Below are 5,806 nucleotides of genomic sequence, written 5' to 3'. Positions count from 1 at the left end.
ATTTAATGAAATGTCTGTTGACGTAATTTTGGAAAGTGGAAAAACTCATTTATAAAATCAACCAACCATACCCGAAGAACATTTGCACTCTCTGACATGACAAGAATTACTTCAACATTTTGGACTGTTTTTGAATGGAAAGAATTGCCACGTGTGGCATTTGCCAAATATTCTGTCCATTGTACTCTGCTACAAACGCAGTTCATCTTTCCTGGAGAACATCACTCCCAAGGCTCAGCTCCCCATAAAAAAAAATGCTTTGAAAAGTGTACAATGACATAGAAATATATTATGATATTATCTTTACAGATGTTGACAGTCAGAATAGATCTTGCCAAACTCTTGATGATTTTGAAAGGTAATAGGTAAATGCCATAGGAATATATCATATATTATCAATACTGCCATAGGAGGAAGTCTAGAGAGTAATTTTATGCACAGAATGGAGGAGGCCTGCACATGAAATATACATGTGTATAGGCCTGCACATGAAATATCCATGTGTCCATATACACACCCCCACAAACTTATGTGATATATGTAATTTCCAACATGGAATATGAAAATGTTCAATGCAATAAGAATGAGAGGTGTGGCAACAACAGAAAGAGTGTGGACCCATTAAAATCTTCATGGGCAAGCTGTGGGGTAAGAATATTCTATTTTGAAAGGAATGACAGTCCAAATCAGGTTGAATTTGGGGTGTTCCCATAGTACCTTTGACTTCTGTCTCTGCACCAACCACATCTTTATACTTATTCATTACTGATTTGCCCTTCTCACTTTTCATGAGTTCTTTGGGGTCAATGACCTTGCCTTTTTTCAGGTTTCATTTCCTTAGAACCTAGAAAAGTATCTAACACATCAGAGGTGATCAGTAAATGTTAAGTAGATGAATTAAAAATATAGAAAACAATTATGGCCAAAAAACAACTTTGGAAATTTCCTTACATACAAATTCATTTAAAATTATTTTCGTATTCCTAAAAATAAAGGCGGTACTGATGAAGATGGAGACAGAAATGTGTTTTCTAAAATCCTGAAAGATTATTTTATCATCTTTCTTTCTGATATGGTTTGGTTGGAAATGTATCCCTTATTCAAATCAGCAAATATTTGAATGTCTACCTTACTAGGTAGCATCAAGATGATAGAAAGTAATATATGAAATACATTCCCTACTCATGAGGACATTTCATTTGTTTCAAATGCATGCTAATTTTACAAAGCCCATTTCAACATATCCTCAGAAGTGTAAAATTTTGAGAGAACTGCATGCTGTGAGAATCGAATATTTTTCTCTTGGAAGAGTTCATGGAAAAGGCGTATTTCAAGTTGCGCTTTGAAGTGTAGCAAGATGGTGAATAAGTGAAGGAGGCCTTGGGCGAAAATAAAAGTCTGCTTCTAGGGGAGTAGATATGAAAAGGAGGCCATGAGAGCCTGCCCCAAACAAACTATGATCAGCAAAAGTAGAACCCAGAAATGTTTTGGAGACAACAGGTTCCCATTTAAGACAATTTGGAACGTATGACATTAGGAGATTATGATAAAGAGTGAAATAATAATCAGGAAATGGGCTTCCAGGTGATTCAAACAATAACAGTCATTTATCCTTTCGACCAAACTTTACTGAATGATTTTTATGTTCACATAGAGAAGGGGAAAGAAAAGGATTTTAGAAATAGTATTTTTTTAAATGGCACTTGTTGAGCTATTTTGTGCCAGGCCCAGTGATTTGCATATATTATCTCAAGCTTTATGGTAATTCCTTTCGCAAAAGGAAAGTGAAGTACAGTGAAGTTATCTGTCCCAAAGTCACAGATCTATTAAGTGTACTTGAATCTTTCTGTGCCAAATACCTATGGTCTTTTCATTCCCGATCCCCTGCCCCTTATAGTCTGACATAAAAGACAGAGAGAGAGAGAGAGAGAGAGAGAGAGAGGGAGACAAAGGGAAATAGGACCATTAAATAGAAAGTGAAAAAGCAAGACACAGAGGCAATTGCAAAATGGAAGAGTTTAATCAAACTTCTGGGCAAAACAAACATGCAAAAGAATGCTGGAGAAACAGGAAACAAATTATTTCACCAACAAACTTACACATCCATACATCCATACATATATCTACAAATCCAGAATCTCAGTTTCTTAATCATTTAAGCTATTTTGAATCATCTGACAACTGCTATTTTATTCACTTACAATGTTTACCCACAGATATAATTGTGTCATGCTGAGTTTGGGATGATGTTAGAGCACATAACTCAGCGAAAATTGGAGTTATGTGAGTAATCTTCAGAAAAATCTCTCCAACAGACGCAGGACTGATAATCGCCCTCAAACAGGTGGTGTCCAGGACCTACCATAAGAAGAACTGATCAATCCCAGAGTTAAATCCAGACTCTTGACATGGTCTTCAGCCTAATGTTTGCATTCACCATGATTTTTCCATCTCTAACTTAAGGTCCAAAATCTCTTCTTCAGTTTCCTGTCTTTTATGATAATGCACCAAAATTAAACAATAAACATGAATGTTCTATGGGAATCTGACTCCATAGTCTCCAAAAAGTAAGTAACTAGATTCAATCCTATGGGGCACTGGAAGAGGGTTGGCAGGTACTTTCTGCTGAGGAACATAGTACTTTGGCATCCGTGGTGTGTGTTCACACTGCCAGTCCTTTAATCAACCCATGGAACATATTCGATGCAATGCCTGGGCAACGCCTGGCCTTAGAAAGCATGGCGGCAGGAGCATCTGCTGAAATAGCCATGTTGAAAAAGATCTTAGGCCTCTGAATCAGATGCTCTATGATTTGAAAGCAAGTTCCAGTACTTTATTTCTCCTCCTTCTCTTCTATGACATCAGACTAGCAGAAGTTCCCATCTGGGTTTTTTTCAATGATTTCAATGAGGTAAACCATGAAAGAGCTTATGATTGTACCTGATACTTAGCAGAGCCCCTGCAAATAATAGTTATTCCTGATATTGTTTGATTTGCCTTGTAACATAGCTAAGAAAGCAGAAGCATGAAGAGTTTAAATGTCTTTTCTGCTATCGTACAGTGAAAAGACCTGGACTGACTCCAAATTTGTGTTCATAGCTGAGAAGAATCTATGATCTGGAGAAAAATGCATTTTAAAAACATGAATTTAGGGGTCAGAGTTGCTAGGGCAATTTCATAATTTTATAATTAACTAAAAATAGCTTTATTATATGCCAGGGGATCTCAACAGCAGTCCCAATTTGATCCGGACATCTACGCTTCACTGCTTATACTTCACAACAAACCTTCAAATTGGAAAATTCACTGAAGTAATTAAGATTTTTAATTGGAAGAAAAAGTATACAATTTGCAAAATGTATATAATTAGCCCTCGGACCACTTACTGATCCAACACATAATTTCCCAAACAATTGCACAATTCTATACATAGTCTTCGCTAAAAATGGAACCATATTATTAAAACAAAACAGCCAGAATTAACTTATAGGGTAAATGTGTCCTGATCGAATTATATTCTTACTTCTTGGCATTTAACCCCATTCCCTTTAATGTTTCACTTCTTTCTTTAATGCTTTCAAGCTTGTTTTTTTATTAATTATACAAATCATTAGTATTAAAAGACAATATAATGGTTTCAAGAAGTAGCTTCACAGACTATCTGCATATTTAATCAACTGCCTCTAAATTTTTAATCATTTGAGTCCAGGTTCTTGTCTTGAAGCTTAACTTGGTAACAAACCTACCAACTGGTAGAACTAATTGGTACAGAATCAGTCAATAATTTATAAGGAAAGGGAAAAAAAATATTGGATGTTACGAAGGTATAAGACCACCAGCTGCAGTTATTTCTAAGAGGGGACAGCAAAAGAGCTCTTGGTTCCACAAATTCATGGCGCACTGGTGACATCCACTGGCTGTCCTTTGACATTGTCCAGATTCTTTGGATTTTTAGTCTAAGACTGGGGGTGAAAATCTGTGGGTTTTACATACTTATGCCTTTCTTTAGTGTTCACATTATTTGGATTAATATGTCCGTTACATTTAGGACATCATGGGTTATAATTTTTAAAAGCTTGAAATTCAATAATCCATGAGAATCACTCTGTATATTTTGAGTTAGAGGACACTGATGAAGCTCCTTACCTCTGTGAGTTTGAAAGAAGACAAACTAAAACATAGTGACAGGAGAAAATATCTTCACCTGTTATATGATCGGTAAATATCAATATTGTCATTTTATACTGCAAAGAATTTGGTAAATTGCCTTGCTGTAATTTTGAAAGCAGTGAAACATTTGACAAAGATGAGCACTAGGGAGGAATGGTCAAGTGCATTAACATAGAGGCTCTGAACGGGTAATAAGCATCAGAATCTGGATTGCTTATTACAGATGTAGATTTCTGGACTCCACTGCAGAACTGCATCAGAATCTTTGAGAAGTTTCTAATGCAGTTTGTTCAAAACCGCACTTTGAAGAACACTGCACTAAGAGAGAGACTGTCTTATTCCTAATGCTCCAATTCGATACAGCACGCAGATCATGTACTATTTTGGTCATCCTATTGGGGGCAACACAGAAAAGAGGTTCAACTTTGTCAGTGGAACAAATTCTTTTTTTTAAATTATTTTTATTTTATAGAGAAAGGGAGAGCATGAGCAGAGTAGAGGGACAGAGGAAAAGAGAGAGAATCTTGAGCAGGCTCCACAAACAGTAGGGAGCCCAGCGCCGGGGCTTGACCCCACAACCCTGGGATCATGAACTGAGTCCAAATCAAGAGTCAGACACTCAACCAATCACCGAGGCACCCCTGGAACAAATTCTGTAAATTTTTTTTTTTGTATTCTGTTACTTTCTAAAATGTGATCATCAAACCATTAAAAAATTATTATTTTTTAATTTCTTCAAATTGTCAGGCAGGGCATATAAGACAGAAATCACTTATGATTATATACAAATAAAAGTCAGATGCCCAGAAAAAATGAGGTTAAATGGGTGGAGGATAACTAGTGTGAAACACTCAAAGGCAATGCATAATTTATACTCACTATACATATCAATGTGTTAGCAGTACTATATTAGTGGTGGTAAAATTATAGGTGATTTTTCTCTTTTTTTCCCCTACTGTCATCTGATTTTCCTTTAATGAAGATGTGTTATTTATGATATTTCTTTTAAGTTTAGGTAAACATCCCTTACATGTTCTGGGGAAATTATGGTTGTGCAGGAAGGAGTCGGGGCAAATTCAGCAGTCCTATGATATTTAATCAATCGTCCTCATCACCATTATTTTCATCATCGTCCCCCTAAATCCCATGACTAAACCTTCAATCAATCAGAAGCTTTGAGGATGATTTTAAGAATTGAATTAGTGCACAAAGAGTTTGTCTATTTACTTGGAAGCTATAATTTAATAACTTTAAGTTAATAATTGTGACTTGGGGTAAAGAACAGTTTGAGAAAGACCAAGAAGTTAAGAGATGTAAGGGCAAGAAAGGCGAAGGCTAAGCTGTTTTCTATGAAAACCCAGGAAAAGGTATTAGAGACACGGGGACAGGAGAGACAGCATCTTGTACTTAGCATCTAGTACTAGCAGGAGAGACAGCATCTAGTACTTAGTTAAAAGGAAGAAAACTATTATTTTCCATTTGGGGAAGAGACTGAAAATTAACCAGGGAGCTTGCAATTCTGGGTAAGTTATTTCTTTTTACTGTAGTAAAATGTCACAATGTTACAATGTATAGCAACACCGAAAAAAGGAATGTCCTTTCAGAAAACATGCTCAAAAACCTGCAGGCTCCCAAG

The sequence above is a fragment of the Panthera onca genome, chromosome C1, assembly GCF_046562875.1.
Source record: "Panthera onca isolate mPanOnc1 chromosome C1, mPanOnc1 haplotype 2, whole genome shotgun sequence".
NCBI lineage: Eukaryota > Metazoa > Chordata > Mammalia > Carnivora > Felidae > Panthera > Panthera onca.
Note: the sequence above shows the minus strand (reverse complement) of the source record.